This window comes from Chinchilla lanigera, unplaced genomic scaffold, assembly GCF_000276665.1.
Source record: "Chinchilla lanigera isolate Chin_1 unplaced genomic scaffold, ChiLan1.0 scaffold00097, whole genome shotgun sequence".
NCBI lineage: Eukaryota > Metazoa > Chordata > Mammalia > Rodentia > Chinchillidae > Chinchilla > Chinchilla lanigera.
The window spans coordinates 2952175-2974149 of NW_004955498.1; positions in this window are offsets into that span (position 1 = coordinate 2952175).

The window sequence follows — 21975 nt, forward strand, 5'->3', positions numbered from 1 at the left end:
TTAAGCTTACTTTGTAGCCCAGGCTGGTCTCAAACTCACAATGATCCTCCTGCTTCAGCCTCCCAAGTGCTGTGATTACAGGCCTACGCCACCACACCCAGCATGGAGTATTCTGTTTGAAGTAAGGGTGTCTTGGTTGATTTCTCATTGCTATGACAAAATATCCTACACACATGTGTGAAAGGAGAAGTTTGTTTTGGTTGAGAGTTTATACGGGTTTCAGTCCATAGTGAGTTGAATCCTTACCAGAGTTGCATAGCAGGGAAGAATCACACAAGAGAATCACTTTATGGTACGGCAGGCCAGAAACAGAAATCAAGGGAGAAGGAGGGAGATAAAGCCCTCCAAATCATGCCCCTGTGACCCTCCTTCTCCCATCAAGCTTTACCTCCAAACACCACATTTAGCTCTCATCTTGTCAGTGGACAAATCCACGGATGAGTATCAAACCCCATGATCCAGTCATCTCCCGAAGCCTCAGGAATGTGTGCCTGAAGCTCTGGAGGGAAATTTAAGTATAAACTATGACAAAGGGCTACACGCATGGATGAGTAGATGCCATTTGTGTTAGGCTCTGGCACAATAGTTCTCTAAGTTTGTCCTCATCCAGAAATGCTGTAGGAAACTAGACCAATACTGGTAGACTAAAAAAATCTTGCACTGCAGATTTCAAGTCTAGCCAATGTTCAGTTTCTGTCACATCATGTGTATAACTGAATGCCAGTAGGAAATCTACAGTGAATCTCATGAGTAAATGGCAGAGTTGATTGATTTGGAAACTCTACTGATTCACCAGAGAAAAGCAACCAGAATGTTGGGAATAAGGAGATAATAATTCCTGACCGACTACCATTACTAAGAAACCAAATATTTTGCATGGTGCCCAGAAGAAAAACATCTTCAGGGCATATCAGATATCAGCAAGACTCCAACCATCACAGGTTCAAAAGTCTAAATCTCTAACTCTTTCATTTGAACAGAGTTATGGGGCTCCTGCTCATTCAGGGTCACCTAGAAAGTGTATCACTGAGTTCATCATCCAGATCCCCATGGACACTGCTGCCATATACCAAGGGAGCCTGCCTTCTGTTCAACATAACAAACCCTTTTGTCATTCACATATTGCTGTTATTTCAGGCATGCAAAAAGTGAGAAAAAGGGAGCTTCACAAGCTCCCACCCAACTTTCAATAAAAGGTATGATGGATCACAGTCATTGCAAAACTCATGAGAGAGCATTGTATGCATCTGTGAGTGTGAAGCAAAGCTGTTTTAGATGTCTCTGGAAGGTGGCATTCCATGTACATGGAGTGTCATTTGAAGGAAACCTCAAGTACTGAGTGAAGAAAGTCCATGTGGGCTAAAGCTGAGATGCCCATGGGGAGAAGGATATCGAAGCACATCCGAGTGCACATCTCAGCATACTCCACCAGCATTGCTACAGTGGTCAAGTGATTCAGTCTTCCTTTGTTCCAACTGTATGATATTCACCTACTCCTTCCTTTTAGAATGACTCTGTATTCTTACATAGGGGAAGCATTCTACCTTCTTTTCATTTTGCAGGGTATCACAGCTAAGAGTTTCCCCTGAGATTCAGGAAGATATTTTATTTTTTTCTTGTTTTTTTTTCCAGTACCAGGAATCGAACTCACGACCTTGTGCTTGCCAGGCAAGCACTGTGCCACTGAGCTAAATCCCCAGCCCCTTCAGATAGATATTTTAGACTTGGAATTTTCCACATAAACAGAACTTTTAAGACACTGGCTACACTTACTGATGGATTAATTGAATTGTGAATAAAGGGATGCACTTGAACCCTTTAGGAGTTTCAGGGGAAATGTCTTGGTTTCAATCTCATTTTTTCCCAAAGTCCTGATGATGGGTGGTAGAGCCAGGTAGGAAGGGGACAGCCACTTGGGCAATGACTGCAATGTTTATATTTGCCCTAACCCTTTGTATCTCTATTTATCTTTGTGTCTATCTATCTCTGCCTTTCTGTGTATCTGTCTTTCTGTTTCTCTCTTTGTCTTTCTCTGTCTCTGTCTCTGTCTCTGTCTCTCTGTCTCTCTGTCACTCTTGGCCACCATCGCATGAGCAGCATTTCTCCTCCATGGTCCTCTGCAGTAGTGTTCTGCAGTGCTGCCAACAAACTGTACACAGAATTCTCTGAAAACTGTGAGCCATGAAAACTTATCTTCTGTTGTGGTATGGTTAACTGATATTCTATTCCAGGCACACTAAACCTAAGAAAGAAGCAGAAATATGTAAAACGTTGGAAATCCATATGCATAGTATAGTATAGAGGTAGAGAATTAGATTATATTTTTGCATATGAGTATTGATTGATTTCACAGCCAGTCTTTAGGAGACTATCCCTCCTCTCTTACAATCTTCATTGCATCCATGTGGCCAATCACTGTAATAAGCAGGGTGAATAAAGGGATGGAAAGTGTCCTGTTTTAGAAACTTGACATCAACTGTAAACTATCAGTAAATGGAGTGACAGGGAACCACCCATGACAGGAACAAAAGAGAGGAATTAGGAGATGACCCCTTTCTCCAACTCTGTACAAACAAAAGGTGAAGATACTCACACATGCACCTTGTGTTCCTCCCCTGATATCTTCCTTCTAAAGTTACCCCCAGGCTTCAGACCTATCCTGCCACCTGAAGCCCTGTTTCTATCCCTCTTGCACCTTCTTCCCCCTAACCCATGCCCTTCTGTGATCTCACTGAGTCCTTTCAGGTGCCCCACAGAAAAAGCACCATCCAAATACACTGAGAAGGGCGTCGTAGGAAATTACCTCCCCCAGACCAACCATCTCTTCAAAAAATACTTGAAGGGGAGATGGTCAGCTCAGTTCTGTCATTTCCAACAGCTTGAATGTGAAACTATCAGCATGAGCCAGAGTACGACCAACAAAGCATGGAGAACTCTTCGACCTGAAGGGAAGTGGTGGATATACTGGGACTTGAGTCAAAGGAGAGACATTAGAACAATCCCTGGATTCTCCAGATGTCAGATCCCTGAAAAATCGTCCACAGTGCAGGCAGTGAATTTTATCCCATCTGGTGAATGAGTGGCACAAGAATAAATCCAGTCCTTTTGAGGAGATGTTTGTGTGCATGCGTGAGTGCATGCATGTATGTTTGTGTGTGTCTTCGCTGATGGAAGGAAGGGAAGAAGTAGGCAAAGAAGTAAGTTAGTGAGAAGGGATTGTGGTGTGTCCTATAGTAATGCATTTCTGACAAATATGTCCTTTGCCGCAGATGTGGCAGAGAAGGCCTGGCTCAGGTCTGAGTACCAAAGAAAATTTCTCCCTGCACATCTTTTCTCATAGGCAGAGGATGCAGAGAAGGCTGTTTCTCTGTGTCAGTACACTGATTTCTACCTGGCTGGGGAGAGGTGGGGTATGTGGGAAAGCCATGTCTCTCCCAGGAAAAGCAGAGCCCGGCCTTCTCTCCACACCTAACTTATGGTGGATTTGGTTCTGGACTTCATTCTGTTCCCCTGATATTTTTCTAAGGTCTTCCAGTGCTTTGACGGCTACTTGTTCACAATCCTTGATATACAGTAGGGCAACTCCAACTTTCCTGTATGTTCAACAGTTTCCTTGGCTGTTCTGTGGCCTTTGAGTTGTTATATGCATGTTATATGTGGCTTTCTGATTTGTCTTTAAAATAGGTCTGGATTTTCCATTCTATTGACCATGAATCTCTCAAGGTACGTGGCAAGAACTGATTTGTCAAAGTATTGAAATGTCTGTGTAATAAAAAAGTGGTTTATATTATGATTTCTCAGATTTCCATCTCATTTTTTCAATATATTTTATTTCTCAGTGCGGTGTTCTGCATTTTTGTAAGATTTATCTCTTTAATTCCTACTTTCTAATCTTATTTCAAATGACTTTCCTTTCTGTTCTTTTCTATTTGCTCGCTGGTACTAAAAATATTCAGTATAATGATCTTGCATCCTGTTATATTGCTAAACTGAATTACTAGTTCCAGAAGCATCTCCTTTTATTAATGAAACTTTGTGTTAGGAGTGGCTGAAACTGGAAATCTATCACATGAGTGGAGTTAAGACGAAGCCTGCCTGAGAACATAGTGAGCTCCTCCAACCATGTAAACAAGGTGTTCCAGCTGGCAAGATGGTTGCTAGGCAGAGAAACTTGACACTGACGTCAACCTCCTGAGTGCATAAATAAAATCCTCTATAGGGATTGTCCAGTCCTTTTTTCAAACCCAGAAAGAGTCCTCTCCCTGATCCCAGCTTTCGTCTCTTGTCTTTATTTTCTAAATCCCCTCACCGTTTTTCCCCAGGACCTCAGAAGTCTACACATGTTCATGGCGACTTTGTGCATTCCCTTTCCTACTTTCTGTAGATACATAGTTATACCTTTTCCTTCCAACATGGAAGCCTGTGAAAAAGACTTTTCCACTGCACAGAAAGTAAAGACAACAGTGAATTTCTCCTTGAACTACAAAATCCTCTATGAACTCATCATGCTTTCACTGTGTATTAGTGAAAACACTATAGGAAGATTCCACAAAATGTTTACCTGTAGGCAAAGATCCCCTTTAACTTCTGGCACATGAATACCTGCCCCATTTCTCCTAAGATGCAATAATCAAGCCTCATTACCATACTTCCTGGGATAAGCACGCCAGTCAGATTGGGTACAAGACTAAGAAACCCATGTGAATAGGTTTATTCACTTAAATTTGCGCATTTGCCTTTCATTTCACAATGTCTACCATATCTCCTAGTTTTTATTCACTCTTTCACGTCTTACAGTATTGAGACAATACCATGCTTACACAAGTAGTTCTGATTTATTTCACTTATGAGTATGGTCTGTAGTTGTGACCATTGACCTATAAAAGCCTCGAGTTTATCTTTCTTTATAGCTGAGTAATGTTCCATTATGTAAAAGTACCACAATTTTTTTATCCATTCCTCAGTGGATGAACATTTGGGTTGCTTCCACCATTTGACAATTACAAATTACACTGTTATGAATACAGGTATCCATATATATTTTTAGATCTTCTGGGAAAATACCCAGCAGGGGGATAGCTGGGTTGAATGGGACCTCTAGACCTGGTTTGCTGAGGAATCTCCAAACTGATTTCCACCGTGGTTTCACCAGTCTGCATTCCCACCAGTAGTGGAGAAGTGTTGCTATTTCACCACAGCCTCGCCAGCATTTGTTACTGGTTGATATCTTAATGGTAGCCATTCTTCCTGGGGTGAGATGAAATCTTAGTGTTGTTTTGATTTGCATTTCTCTGATGACTAATACTGTTCAATATTTTCTCATGTATTGATTTGTATTTGTTTATCTTTATCTGAGAAGTGTGTATTCATCTCAGATGTCCATTTCTGGATTTGGTCTTTGAATTTGGGCGGGCTGAAGTTTTTTAATTCTTTGTACCTCCTAGAGAGAAATCCTTTGTCTAAAGGACAGTCAACAAAAATTTTTTCCAAGTTTGTGGGTTTTCTTTTTACTGTGCTAGTGTTTTCTTTAGATGTTCGAAACTTTTCAGTAGGATGAGATCCGAGTTGGTGATTATTTGAAGTATTCCACATGCAATTTAGTTTTTGTTCATGAACTCTCTGCCTACACCTGTGTCCTCAAGGTTTTTACCTACTTTCTCTTCCAATAAATGTAGTGTTTTTGTTTTAATATTGAGATGTGTGATCCATTTTGAGTTGAAGTTCATGCATGGTAAACTACTGTACTCTGAAAAAAGAGATTAAAGTGGATTTAAATAAATGGAAAAATATCCCTTGCTCATGGATAGGAAGAACCACCATTGTGAAAATGGCCATACTCCCAAAAGTGTTGTACAGATTTTATGCAATTCCCATTAAACTACCATTATCATACCTCATAGATCTAGAGAAAACATTCCTTTAATTCATCTGGAGCCAGAGGAGACCCAGCATAGAAAAATCAATCCTGGGCAACAAGGACAAGTAAGGTGGAATCAGAATCCGTGACCTAAGGGTATACTACAAAGCTACTGCAATAAAATCAACATGGTCCTAGCTAAAAAAAAAAAACAGACCAGAAGATCAATGGAACAGACTGGAAGACACACACACAACCACAAACACATTCAGCCACCTAATCTTTGATAAAGGGGCCAAACAAACTCACTGGAAGAACGATAGCCTCTTTAATAAATGGTGCTGGAAAAATTGGCTTGCCACCTGCCAATGACAGAAAATATTCACTGAAATTTGGTACACCTGAAGGAATTGATTTCAGGAGCAAAGACAAAACATCAGTTGGAAACATAAAATGTTACAGCAAAACTTCGGGCTGTATTCCACAAGAGACCCAAGAGAACAGACAAAGTTTTTAATTTAGACCGGTCACCTCTCATCCCGACTTGCAAGTCCGGGAAGTGGGCATGGACCTGTCTTTGTTCCCAGGTTATATACATTTTTGTTTTCCATGGTAACAGAAAGGAATGTTGTAGCCCTGGCCACATGTTGTTTTCCTTGTGCCATGTAACCGGATCAGGCTCCGGTCATGAGCCCAACCACAATGATATATACTTTCTGTACTCTGTTCTATATGTCCCCCTTTAGATAACCATACATTTATTTTATGGTTACAATGTTTACCTAGGGCCAGGAGATGGAATGCCCAGGCAGGGTCGTGGAGGGTTAACTAGGCCTAGGTGCCCCCTTATCTTGGGGAGACATTCCTGGGCAGTGTTGATCTGGGGAATTAGCTCTTACACTATCCCGGGATGCTTCCCAAGGCACCATGTAGGCTTTCAACAAAACTATTTTATACAAAATAATATGCTAAGATTCATTGCCCCCTACAAAAATATCTCAAATGTAGTCTACCAAATATCAGGTCTTTATAAAGACAAGTATGACAGAAATAAAAAAGACAAGCATGAATCTCTCCTTACATATTTAGGTCAATAATTCTGAAGTAGAGAATGTCACATTTACTGATGAGGAACAGAATAATGAATTTCCTTAAAGGAGAAAAAATGACAAATACGTGCTATTATCTTTTGCATCCTGAATTTCCATGGAAAACAACAGGAAACAGAGTGGGAAGGAGAGGGAAAGGGATCCTGAACACATACTCAAATAAATATAAATATCAACACCTAAGGAAGCCCTATGGGAGAGTGAAGACTGTTGAACCAGTACTTGTATTTGGGTAGGAGAAAAGCCATTGGGGGTCAGAATTTAGACCTGCATAGGTAAACCAGAACAAAATGAGTTGGAGGAAAGTTTTGATACTCTTGGCTCTAAAATACTGCACAGATTAAGTAGAATCTCACACAACAGATGATATTGGTCTTAGGGGAAAAATAAGGATGGCAGGAAAATAAGAAATTATTTCCTTTAGAGACTGCATTAGTCTCTAATCATCTGAACTTACCCTAATAGGTGAGGCCTGGCTTTCATAACAAACACCATTCTGACACAGTATAAATGATGTGCTGTAAACAGAGCAGCAAATGTAAGAGTCAACAATGCATAACTGCACTAGAGAGTCCATAGTCAAAGAAGAACCTCCCCCCGCAGTCTCAAGTGACTCAGGTCATGGGTTGGAGCAAACACATTGAAATTCAGAGTCAGTGGGGTCCAGGACCCAAACAGAACCAAGCTGATGAGCCCTAGGAGGATAGAAGGGACCTTGAGAATCATTTTCTGTACCTGGTGACATGTTCCTACATGTGACTTCTACTTACTGTGAAGTAATCCAGTGAGACCTAAGTGAAGAACTTTATCTGAGTTCCTCGGTTCAGGGGAGGGGAGCAGAGACAATTGTGGTATCCTTAGGGTTCAACGCAAGAAGAGACAACTGACAAAGCCCTGCCCCAGAGGGAGGGTCAGCAAATTGCCCAGATCTATGAATGTTGTGAGGCCTGGACCGCACAGGGTCTGAATTGTTACAACGAGCTTCAGGTTCCCTGTATCCTTGGAGGTAGACACATAGTCTCCAGGGAATCGCAGCAAGACCATAAAGGAAGGTAGTTACCCCTCTGCCGGGAACCAAGCTGCTAAACCTCCAATCAGGACGGAGGGGACCTTGAAAATTCCATTCCCCTCCCGCTGTGAGTCCTGGGAGACCCCACGGACAAAGGTGGCTGTGCAGTCAGCTGACCCTGGAGGCGGCTTCGGGTCAGAGCCACTGAGGTCCTGTTCTGAAGAGCCAGCTTCAGGTGAGGGGAATTGTGTGGGTGGGCTCGGTTAGGGCGGAGCGTGACAGGCTGTTGGGACTGAGGAAGCCCGCCGCAGAGAGAGGGCCCCCATCAATCCAGATCCACGTCTGTAGTGAGCCTTGCACACTGAGAAAGAAGTCTCAGTAGGGACCGCTTTTGGCTCAGGGGACCAGACCGCAGAATCAGAGTTATGTCCTGAGGTCCAGGCTTCTGGAGAAAGGAATAGAAAGGACCTGAGCTGATTTAGGTCAAGGTGAGGACTGAGCAAAGATGGAGGAAGCCCCCCGCCTGCCACCCCCGCACCAGAGAGAGTCATAGAAGATTCTAGAAAAGTCTGCATTTTCTGCCCCATACCACCCTGTGCAGAACTCCCAGCACAGTGCCATCTTTGTCCTTAATGGGAACTGCACGCAGAGTCAAAGCTTCTTCGGAGGTCTTTCCTTAGGTGAGACGAACAGAGACGGCTTGAGCTCAGGTCAAGCTGTGAGACTCGGGACAGTGAGCAGGGCGCACTGCAGAGCAAGGATCTTCCCACCGTGCAGAAAAGCCTCGGTTGCCGGGGCTGCACAACATAGGGCGCAGTTCTCAGGAGAGCGCCCCTTTGGCCTCTCTAGGAGGTGAGAGCAGAGTCAGAACCTTGCTATGCAGGAAACCATGCCGCACGTAAGGTTGAACGTCTGAGTTCTGTCACTTATTACGGCCTCAAGGAGCACCCACTTTCGGTTCTGATGCTTTGAGCATGTGTGTGTACATCGCTGCTAAGTGATGTTCTCGTTTGGGGAACATAAGCAGAAGAGGGGATATCTAGGTCGAATGTTAATTTTAGTGTTGTTTTTCTAAGACTCTCCTGACTGTTTTTCATAGTGGTTGTTCCAGTTTACAGCCCCATCAACAATGAAGAAGGAATGGTTCCTTTTTCCTAACAGGCTTGCTCACATTTGCTTTATTTGACATCTCGAAGAGAGCCATATTTTCTGGGGTGAGATAGAATTTCAGTGTTGTTTATTTGCATTTCATGCATTGGCCGAAATGCAGAACATTTTTTCATGTATTTATGCACCATTTATACTATTTCATTGAAGTATGTATTCATTTAAATGACCATTAATTGAATGGGCCATTCAATGTTGGGTGCAAGGGTGGGGTCTTTTTTTTTTTTTTTTCTTTATGTGTTCTACATGTTAGTGGTTTCTTTTGGGAGTACCTGCCAAACTTTTGTCCAATTCTGTAGGTTGTCTGTTCACTCTGTTGTGTATTTCTTTTGCTGTGCACAAGCTTTTTAATTTGACTTGATCCCATATATTGTTTCTTAATAATATTTCCTGTGTAACTGGAGTTCTCTTGAAAAAGTTGTCATCTATGTGTATGTGTCATAGAGTTTTACATAATTAGTCTTCCAGCAGATTGCTTTTCCCATTTAATATTTAGGTAATTCTTTCCTTTTGATTTCATTTTAGTGCACAATGAGAGATAAATGTCTAGGTTCAACTTTCAGCATTTGGGAATAGGCTGTTTTTGCAGCACCATTTGTTCAAGAGGCTACTTTGTACTTTTGCTCCAGCAAAAGTATTTTGATCCCTTGCCAAAGAACAGATACTTGTGTTGGCTGAAGTTACTTCTCTATCTTGCATTCTATTCTGGTGATTCACAGGTCTGGTTTTTTTGTCCGGGTCATGCTGTTTTTCTCACTGTAGCTTGATAGTATAACTTGAAGTCTGGGATTGTGATGCCCCATGCCTTGCCCTATTGCCCAGGTTGCTTTTGCTGTTCTACATCTCTTCTGGCCCCATATGAATTTTAAGATGTTTCTATGTTCTTTGAGGAATGCTATTGGTATTTTGTTTGTGACTGCATTAAGTCTGTATAACAATTTTGAAAGTATAACCATTTTGAGTATATTGGTCCTGCCTATGCAAGAACAGGGAATGCCTTTGCATTTTTTCTAAGTTCTTCAATCACCTTTTTCAGACAATTGTAGAATTCATTGTAGAAATTTTTCTTTCTCTTGGTTAGGTTAATTCTCAAGAATAGAATTTCTGTGGCCTTATTTTGATGCTTTTTTTTTATTTTTTTGTTACCGGGAATTGAGCTCACGACCTCTCACTTGCCATGTAGGCGCTTGTGCCACTGAGCTATATCCCTGGACCTGTGACCTTACTTTGAATGTTATTTTTGCTTAATTTCTTTTTTGGTAAGTTTGTTATTCATGGAGAGGAACACTATTGGTTTTTATGCGTTGATGTTATTACCTGCTCAGCTATTGAATTAAGTTATTAGTTCTAGACATCTTTTAGTGTATTTTTTGGTCTTGTATGTAGAGAATCATATCATCTGCCAATAAGGATAATTTAGCTTTTTCCTTTCCTGTACAAATCCCACTCATTTTTTTTTCTTGCCTAAATACTTTGGCTTATCTTTTGGGAACTAGTTTGAATAAGAGTGATTATAGTGCGGGGCTGGGGATTTAGCTCAGTTGCAAAAGCGCCTGCCTGGCAAGCGCAAGGTCGTGAGTTCGGTTCCCGGTACCGGAGAAAAACCAAAAAAAAAAAAAAAAACAGTGATTATAGTGGGCATCCTTGTCTTGTTCCTGAGTTCAGGAACAAGGTAACATCACCTCATTTTTTATGATATGGGCTGTTGGTTTGTCATAGCTGCCTTTCATCAGATTGAGATGTTTTCTCTATGCCTATTTTCTTTAGACCTTTCATTATGAATGGATGTTGAACTTTTTCAAATGATTTTTCTGTGTTTGTATGTATGATCATTTAATTTTTGTCCTAGCCTCTGTTTACATGATGTATTGCATTTATGGAATCACACACAGTGAATCATCTCTGCATCCTGGAATGACATGTCCTACTTGATCATGATGTACATTTTTTGCTGATTTACTGCATTCTCTTTGAAAGTGCCTCATTGGGCACTTGTGAATCTGTGTTCCTTAAAGATTTTGACCTTTATTTCTCTTTTTGGGTTGTGTCCATTTCTAGTTTTTGACTCAGAATAATGCTTACTTCCAAGAATGACTTCAGGAGTACTGCTTCCCTTTCAATTTCAGGAAACAGTTGACGAATACTAGCCTATCTTGTGCAAACTTCTTGTTTGATTTTAGTACTGAATCTGTCTGGGTCTGCTCTCTTCATTGTTGCTAGCTTTTAGTATTGCTTCTTCCATTTGTTGGAGAGATACTGGAATATTCAAAATGTTTACAGCTTCTTGGTTTATGTATAGTAGTCCATATGTATCAGAATTCATACACTGCATCTACATTTTCCATTTAATTTGAGTACAGTTTCTTGAACTACTTAGCAATGATCTCTGGGATTTTGGCTGAATCTGGTTTGATTTCTCACTTTTGATATCTAATTGCATGCATTTGGGTATTTATTTCCTTTTTTGGTAGATTGGCTAGAGTTTTGTCAAATTTGCTTATCCCTTTTAAGAGCTAGATCTTAAAAAAGAAAGAACCAGCTCCTAAGTTATTGATTCTTTCCATTTTTTACAGTTAATTTCACAATTTCTGCTCTGGTTTTTGTAATTTCTTTCCTCATATTAGCTTTTAATTTGTATTCTCATTTTTCTAGCATCTTGAGGTGCATGTTCAGGTTTCGTATTTCTTTTTTGAGCTTGCTCTGTTTACTGATGTGAGCATTCGTTGCTATAAACTTTCCTCAGGACTACTTTCGTTGTGTCTCATAAGTTGTGATGACTTTTATCACCATTATTACTTGATTCTGGATTTCTACAGTGTTCCACCAAACAACAGAATACATTTTCTGATATTCTCATATTCTCTGATATGATAATATCTGAAAAATACTGTAGGTCACATGCCAACCTTGAACCTATGCTTAAGTAAATGCAAAAGAATGGAAATTATTCCATGCATATAATGAAAAAAATATTGCAGTGAAACTAGAAATCAATAGCAAGAGAAACCACAGAAACTTTGCAAATATATGGAAAGTAAATAGTACCCTCTTGAATAATCAGCGGGTTGCAGAAAGTAGCAGAGTATTAGTTCATAGTGTCAAACAATTATTCTTTGATTTCTAGTTTCATTTCACTATCTTCTGATACTATGCATGGAATGATTTCCATTCTTTTACATTTACTAAAGTGTGCTTCCTTGGCTAGTGTGTGATCTATTTTGGACAGTGTCCTTGAGGGTGTATAGCAAAATATGTATTTCATTTGTTGGATGGTGGTAGATATCTGGAAAGTCTATTCATTGAAGTTTTGGTTGAACTCTCATATTTTTGTTGACATTTTTGTTCACTAGTTTGCTCAGTTTTAGAAAGTGGGGTATCGTGACAGTGGGGTACAGCAAATCTCTGACTTAGGAGCATTCCAGTTGCTCCCACATGGCAGAAGTAGCTCTCGTAGGATTTGGTCTTTGTCACAGTTGTGGGGCTGTGTTCTTACGGTACCTGTGGTAGTGTACAGTATTATAGTACAGTTAGTGAATTACACTATTTGTGTGCATGTGTGTATCTTGTGTTTGTTTTTTTTTGTCTTTTACATTCTGTATTTGTGTGAAAGTTTTTTTTTGTTTGTTTGTTTTTTTGTTTTTCTCCGGTACTGGGAACCGAACTCACGACCTTACACTTGCCAGGCAGGCGCTTTTGCCGCTGAGCTAAATCCCCAGCCCCTTGTGTGAAAGTTTGATAAGACTCATTTTGTCAGACTTCTAAATGAATGAAACTTGTTTCTAAGTTGGATTAGAACTTGTTCCTAAGTGAGGAATTTACTGTATTATAAATGTGTTGGTAGTTCTCTGACATTTCATAGCCATTAGTGTTTGTTTGAAGGCTATACTTTCAGGGATCATTACTATAGTATGTTACTAGTGTTTGTTTCATGAAGTTGTGTTTACCAGTGTTTCTCGTGTGATGCTTATAATTGCTATCTCTCCCCATTGAATTGCTTCTTTATCCAATATGTGATGACCATCTTTGTCTCTTCTGATCAGCTTTGGGTTGAAATTTCTTTGCTCTGAAAGTAAGATAGATTCTCCTGCTTTTCTCTCGATTTCTGTTGTGTGCAATAATGTTTAGATTTCCAGCCTGTGAAGTTTTCTGAATTAAATATTTTCTATATACTCCATATCATTGGGTTTTCTTTCTTGATTCATTCTGCCAATCTGTGTCATTTCATTGGGAAATTCAGACCTTTTCCATTGGCAGTTATTCCTGAAATCTTTTGACTTGTTCCTATAATTGCTTTTTTTTCCTGGTGAAGATGTCCTTATAATTTTTCGTTCTGTGCAGGCGCTCATGAAGCCAGGTGTATTCATTCTATTTGAGTTATTAGCATTGTTGTTTCATTGTGTCTTTCTAGCATATCCCTGAGAACCTTTGTAATGCTGGTATGGTGGTCATGAATTTCACAAGTTGTTTGTCGTGGATGGAATGTATGCTTACGTAAATTTTGAATGAAACTTTGCAGGGTAAATATATCAGCGTTAGAAATTGTTCTTTTAGGACTTGAAACACTTCACTCCATTCCTTCTTGCCCCTTAATGTTTGTGTTCAGAAGTCTGCAGTTATTCTAGTTGGCTTATTTATAAGGGATTAATTGATGTTCTCTAACATTTTTTAAGATTTTGTCCCTGTATTGGTCTTCACTTGTTTGGAGAATTATATCAGGTAGAGATGTGCCACTGCATATGGCTATGTGCTGTTGTACATGCCTTATTTATCTGTATGTTTATTTCTTAACCAGTATTTATGATGTTGTCTGCTGTTATTTCTGTAAAATATTTTTTGGCTTTTGTAATGTCCTCTGATTTTTTTATGTATTCATATTAATCTAAGCTTAGGCACTTTTGCATCATCTATCAAATATCAGATCAATTTTTCATGTTTTTCTATGGCTCTAAATGTGTCTTTGAGTAGTTTTTCATTGAGAGCATCCCTATCTTCTAATTCTGAAATCTTCTAATTTTTCACAATGGCTGCTTTTGCCCACAATTTATTTTGATTTTTTTTATTTTTATGGAAACAAGTTAAACAAAATTCCATAACAGAATAATAGGAGAATGACAGTGGTAAATGCTTTCCATATTGCTATCTTTAAAGTTGCTATTCAGAGTAGAAGATATGGGGATAATAAATTCTCCAGATGATATTATAAAAAACTTTTCTACTTAGTGAACAAGAGACAGTAGTAGTATAAATAACTTGTATATTTTTTTCTTTTCCTTTCCTAGCTTTCCCCTTCCCCCCATTCTACTTTGAATAATTACTTCTCATTTGACAATGTGGATTGTATATTTTGGACTTCAGTTACTCTCACTTTCTCACACCAGGGAGACAATACAATGTTCACACTTGCCAGTCTGATTTATTTCACTTATAAATATGGTCTCAAGTTGCATCCATTTACTTGTAAAAGTCTCAGGTGTATCCTCTTTATGTCTGAGTAGTACTCCATTATATAAAGATAACACATCCCCTTTATCTATTCTTCAGTTGATGGGCTTTTGAATTGTTTCCAAGATTTAGCTATCACAAATTGTGCTGATTCAACATGTGAGTGCCCATATATCACTGTGGTATGACGTTTTTGATTCTTCTGGGAAGATACACAGAAGTAGAATACCTGGAATGAATGGGACCTCAGTGGAACAGATTAGAAGATGCAGACACAACTCCAAGCACACTCAGCCACTTTATGTTTGACAAAGGGGCCAAACATGTTCATTGGAAGATAGCTAGCTTCTTGAATAAACAGTGCAAGAAAAACTCACTTTCTACATGCTGAGGACTAAAATGAGACACATATCTATCACCATGCACTAAAGGCAAAATGAATCAAAGATCTAAATATTAAAATGAAAACACTAAATCTACTGGAAGGGAAAGTAAATAGAAATTTTGAAGTAGATTATCAACATACTGGAGCATACCGGAAGTGGTGGGGTGGAAAGAAAGGAGGTCATCAGCTAGGGCCTGGCTGAAATAGTGAGGAATGTCCCAGAAACCTTGGAGGAGAACAGTTCTGGTGAGTTTCTGTGATTGGTGAGTGCCTGTGTCTGCCCATGTGAAGGCAAAGAACAGCTGTGATTTGGGATGCAGGAGTAAGGTAAAGAAGGCATCTTTGAGATCTAGGACGGTGTAGTGGGTGGTGGATGAGGGGATGGAGGACAGAACTGTGTAGGGATAGAGGACAATGATGAGGAGCACAATCTGGTGGATGGCTTGTAGGTCTTGGACCAAACAGTATTGTTGGTCTGATCTTTTAGGTAGCAAGGATGTAAGTGTTGAAAGGGGTATTGAGAGGCATAAGAAAAGCACTGTTTGAGGAGACAGGTGATGATACGCTTTAGTCCTCTGACAGTCGAGTCAGCTAGGGGGTATTGGCACTGAGCGGGGTATGGGTGATCATCTTTAAGAGGTACAAGAAGGGGAGCTCTGTGTGTAGCTACAAAAGGAGTAGGGCTATCCCAGATGTGGGGGTTTCAGGATGGAGAAGTGATCAAGGAGGGGGGTTGGAGCAAGAATGGGAGAGTAGGTGGGCAATGGAGCATAAGGTGGTACCCAGGATTGTTAGAGTAGCAGACAGTTTTGTTAAGATGTCTCTCCCGAGGAGCAGGATGAGGCAGGTTGCGATGACCCAGAAGGCATGGGAGAATATGGAGTTCTGCAGCTGGCACTGGAGCAGAGAACTGTTGGGAGGCCTAGATATGGAGCCATTAATTGCCACAACAGGAACATCAGTGAAAAGGATCTGTCCTGAAAAAGATGGGAGGGTGGAATGGGTTGCCCCTTGTCAGTTAAGAATGAAACAGTCTTACATTCCACCTTAAAGGGCATGGGATATAGCTCAGTGGCATAAGTGCCTGCCTGGCAAGCACAAGGTCCTGAGCTCGATTCCTGGTACAAAACAAACAAACAAAAACAACCACCTTAAGATTTACCCAAAGTTCAGCAGCTGTGATGGTGTGACTACATCTAAGACTTTTGTTGTGTGTCAGTCATAAGATGCTCAACCCATGAGATCAGATAGAGCTGGGTTGTCCTGTGGGGTGCCCTGGGTGGGGACCCTTGTAGCAATCCTGGTTGCTATGGGACAGTCCGACATCCAGGGAGGACTCACAGGTCAGATAAGACTTGGATTTGGGGTGGGAGTACTGTTTTGCCAAGTGACCCAGCTATTGACACTTAAAGCAGCTGTCCCAGAGGGCTGGATCCTCCTTTTGGGCTTGTGGACATTTTCTTGGCCTCCTGTTTGAATTTTGGGTTTCCTATTGTGCAGGCAAATTACTGCAAGTCAGTGCAGTATTGCTGGCGGGCAGCCTCATCTCAGTTGATACAGACTTTGAAGGCCTGGAAAATGAAATCCTGTTGTGGGGTCAGAGGGCTTATCTCAATTTTTTGGAGTTTTGTGCAAATGTCAGGAGCTCATTGGGTGATAAAATTCACTTTGAGAATCAGTTATCCCTCTGGTCTTTCAGGATTGAGGGTTTTATATTTTCTCAGGGTGGTTGCCAGTCAGAAGATAAATCGAGCCAGATTTTCATCCCTGCTTTGCATAATCTGCTTAAGTTTGTCATAATTGACAGACTAGTGGACTGCTTTTATTAGTCCCTTTACAAGGGAAGTGATAATGTAATCTCTTGTTCTTCTAGTGGGACAAGTTCCCTCATCAACTATGTGGTTAAAGTCCCAATGGGTTCTGGCCCGTGGAATGGCAATGACTCCATACCTCAAATGGGCCTCAGACTGCCAGTGGACATTAGCATATGCTTGGGCCAGGGTCCAGATTTCGTCTCATTCCTCAATGGAGAGGGTGGAAGTGAGGATGATGACAGTGATGTCATCCCAATGGAGGGCATAGGTTTGAGACAGGAATTGGAACTATTGGATATAAGTGAAGGGATCAGAGAGAAAGGAGCCAAGGCAGTGAACAATTTGAGGGAGATCAGTGAAGGAAAAGGGAACATGGACTTGGACAGTGCCCTCCATGCTGGCGACCTCACAGAGAGGGAGTTGGGGGCCAAGACGGAGGGGCTGAAGCACAGGCCAGAGTGGGTGTGAGAGGGAGTGGGGTGAGAGGTGGGGGCGTGCATGAAAGAATGTGGGAAGGGGGTGGCCAAAAGAAAAAAGAGGTGGAAGAAAAGAAGCCGGGAAAACCGAAAAGGGGCTGGTGGCAGTGGAGCAGCAGCTGGAAGGACTGCATTAAGAGAAGGGAGAGCAGCGGACAGAAGAGGACATGTTGGAGGAGCAAGGTAAAAGGGATTGGCTGTGAAGGCCGCTTGCTAATCAGGATGGTTTGCGAGGCAGCAGGTGGGGGTGTGGCAGTGAGAAAGAGTTAAGTAGGGCTGCAAGAAGTACAGAGTAGCGGGGGGGGGGAGTCTGTGGAGAGCAAAAATATGCCTGGACATATGGGACCTCGCAGCATTTTCCCAGCCTGTGACAATAACTGCCAAGGTCTTGGAGAATGGAAAAATCAAATGTGCCATGGACTAGCCATTGGGAGACATTATCAAGTTTGTAAATTATGCATGGCATGTTATAGAAATAGATGAGGCATTTTGGCTTCAGGTTGGGGTTAAGGTAGAGAAATTTGAGATTTTTGAGAACACTTGCCAGGGGAGAAGAAGCAGGAACAGAGGGAAGTAAATTGCCCATAGTGGTTCTAGACACCAGGCAAACAGAGGAGACTCATGAAAGAGAAGGAACCTCTCCAGTCATTTCCTGGAGGCTGAATGAGTGGATCAACAACCAAGCCAGGTGACCGCAAAATTGTGTAGCTGTCAGGGACACAGACTCCAAGGGTCAAGTGTGACAGTTACTGGGATTTTGGAGCACAACTCATGCTGGGTCTAGAAAACCACTTAGAGCGAGGAGATGAGTAGAGACAAGTGATAGATAGGTAGAGGGGACAGGGTGTAAGTGACACTTATCTGACCTGAAGAGGAGACCAAGACTAGAAGCAAGTCACAGCCAGGAAGGTCTGGAGGTCAGATGTCAAAGGCAGTTTCATTGTGCCCCAGGAGTAGAGAGGGAGATTGGACCCTCCTACCAAGGGATTTCAGCCTCCTGGTTTTCAGCTCCAGATGTTAGGGTAAACTGAGGTACTCTGCCACCAACACAGGCAGAGTTAATTTGTATCTGTAGACCACATGAGGGGTAGCAAGGCAAAAAGAACATTGGCCCTGAGCAAGAGATGAGGGTCTCTTTTATAGGGGAGTTTAGGCATTTCCAAGCAGGAGACAACATTTTGGGTGTCTGTGTAGGGAGTCTAGGGCTAGGTGGTACACAGGGCAGGGTTAGGTTCAGAGGGTGTTGGCAGGCACAGCATGTTTCTTGTGGTTTTTCACAGAGTCAGCTCTCTGCAAGTTGGTAGAGAGGGGCAGCTGCTGCCTGGTTAAGCTGTGTGACAGAAACTACCAGAAGATTCCTGTTGAATGCCAAGCTCCTGGAGACGTGAATAACAGATCAGCTTGGGGAACTTTTTGCTCCTAGCTGGGCTGGGGTCTAGTTTGGAGACCTGAATTGAAATAGGCATTGATGATCTTCTGAATTTCCACAGGACCCAAAGTGATTTCCCTTTTCATTCCTAATTGCATGAATTTGAATCTTCTCTTTACTTTTTTTGATAAGGTTGGCTAAGGGTTTTTCAATTTTATTTAATCTTTGAAAGAACACACTTTGATTCATTAAATTTTTGTATTTTTTAGTCTCAATTGAATTTATTTCTGCTTTGATCTTTATAAATTTCCCTCTGTCATTCTTTCCAGTGTGACAGGTCCTGAGAACAAGGTGCCTGTGGATGAATAGAAAAAGTAAAAGAGACAAGAAAAATGAGAGAGGCAAAAGTCTGGGATCAGGGGGCTCACAGCCTCTTGGACTTTAGCCTCTATTACCAATCTCAGGCACCTTTTATTGAGCAAGAACCAAGGGTGTAGCTAGTACAAATGGGCGGATACCAAACGTTTTAGCAATCAAAGGATTATCCTTCTCCAATTTTGCCTCTTATGCTGCTGGCAACAATCCCCCGGTGGGCCTTCTACACCCAGCACCATGCTCACTCAGTTCAGCTGCGAGTTGTAAGTTGATCACCAGTTATCAATCCACTATGATCACAGTCCTTGCTTCCCATTACTTTTTACAATGCATGGCGAGACTAAAAAATAGGGATCTCCTGCAATTCAAATACACTCTTACCTTCAGGTGAAAGGTTTCAGTTCATTTTTGCAACAGTAAACAAATCATTGTGTATCCTCAGTGCTTTCTCATCAAAGAATGTCTTTCTGCACACCCTCCTGTAAGGGCTTTGTGTTTAACTTGCTCTTCTTTTTCTAGAAGCTTGAGGTGTAGCATTAGGTTGTCTATTTGATCTCTTACTGTTTTCCTGATGTGAAGATTCAGCACTATAAAATTCCCTCATAGGACAATTTTCATTGCACCCCACATGTTTGTGTATGTTATATCAACATTTTCATTTAATTGTAGATATTATTTAATTTATTCTTTAATTTCATGTGTGACCTATTGGCTCTTAAGAAGGGCATTATTTAATTTCCATGTGTTTATGAAGGTTTTGTAATTTATTTTGCCGCTGATTTCCAATTTGATTGTACTATGGTCAGATAATATGCTTGGGATAATTGCAGTTCCTTTGCATTTACTTCAGCATGTTCTGTGGTCTAGTATATAGTCTATTTTAGAGAACATCCCATGTTCAGCTGAGAAGAATGTGTATTCTGATGTTGTAGCTTGGAACACTCTATAAACATCTACTAAGTATATTTTTTCACAGATTTGGTTGAGTTCTGATATATTTTTGCTGATTTTTTGTCTGGATGATCTACCTATTTGTACCACTGAGAATTATTAACGTGCCTCATTACAATTGTGTTACTGTTGAATTGATTTTGATGTCCATAAACATTTGTTTTAAATGGTTGAGGGCTCCTGTATTTGGAGCTCATATGTTTGTGATTATTACCTCTTCTTCAGGAAGTTTACCCCTAACAAGTATTTAGTGACCTTCTTTATCTCTTTTGATTTTTCTTGGTTTGAAGTTCAAATTGTCTGCAAACAGAAAAGCTACGCATCTTTTTTCAGGGTTACTGTTGCATGGAGTACTGTTTTCCATTATTTCTCTTTCAGTCTATGAATATTTTGAGAAGAATGTGTTTCCTATAGATAGCATATTGTTGGATCTTGTTTCTTGATGCATTGTCAGCCTGCTTCTTTCGATTGGTGAATTGAGACCACTTATATTGATGGTTATCTATCTATCTATCTATCTATCTATCTATCTATCTATACTGGCTTATCCTTTTCATGTTATTTTCTTGCTGTTGGCTCCCTGCATTTCCCCTCTGTTTATTTGGGTGGGCAAGTGGGCCGTTTCTTTCTGTTGGTGTCCTTGGAATTGTGGTCTTTTTTATCTCAGTCTAGAATATCTTTCAGCATACTTTGTAGAGTTAGTTTGGTGGTCATCAGTCTCTTCAGGTCTTCTTTTTTTTCTGGAACCAGGAATCCAACTCAGTACCTTTTGCTTGCCAGGCAGGTGCTTGTGCTGCTCAACTGTATCCCCAGGCCACCCTCTGTTGTTATTTGTCATGGATGTGTCTTATTTCTCCATTGATTTTAAAAGATTGTTTTGTAGGGTCCATCAGTCTGGGTTGGAAACTGTTTTTTTTCAGGACTTCAAATATTTCACTCCAATGACTTTTTGATTTGAGGGTTTTGTTAAGAAGTCTGCCATGATTCTGATGGTCATGGGCTTTCCTTGACAGCTGATCTATTTCTTTTCCAGAACAGCTTTAATTATTTTGTACTTGTGCTGAATTTCAGGGATCTTGATTATTACATGCCCTGATGCAGATTTATTTAGGTCATGGCTAATTGGAGTTCTTAGATGCCTCACTTACTGTGTAAGACTTTTCCCCGTGCTTGATAAATTTTCCACTATTACTTCCGCAAATAGTCTTTTTTCTTTTTTTTTTTTTTTTTTTGGTTTTTTCTCCGGTACCGGGAACCGAACTCACGACCTTGCGCTTGCCAGGCAGGCGCTTTTGCCGCTGAGCTAAATCCCCAGCCCCTGCAAATAGTCTTTTTATGTCATTTTGCTTACTCCTGTTATTTCGTTGATATCAATCAATCTTGTATTGTTTTTGCTTCATCATCTTGCATCTTGAAACTGTTTTTTTCTTGATCCCTTTTTATTTTTAAGAGGTATTTCCTTTTATGATCACTAGTAATGATCCTGTCTTCAAGGTCTGAAAGTCTACTTTTAGTTACCTTCATGTGCTTTTACAGTCTTTCCATGGAATTTTTAATTTCTTGGATATTTCCTTGTATCTGTTTCATGCATTATTTTCCTTACCTTGTTGGGCATACATTTTTTCAATTATTATTCTATATTCCTCCAATTTTTTTCTTATCTATGTCTACTCTAGTTTTGCTGAGCAATTTCTTCATTATGGTCATCATTTCTTTTTACCTGAGAGATTATTTCTGATTTGATCTTGTCATAAGGCTCATATATTTCTTTCTTTACTTTGGCTTCTATCATTTCAGAAACTTCAGGTATCTCTTCATCTCCTCACTTTTTCTGGTTAGACTGGCAGTTTGAGGCTGCATTTTGCTTCTACATCTTGTTATTGTCTATTTTCTGTGCTGATTCTTATAAATTCTTTTTTATTTTAAAAATAAGAGGAGGAAAATATTAACAGACAGACAACATTTTACAAAATAGCAAAGGAAGAGTACAGACAGTACGGAGTTACAAACAAAGTGGTAAG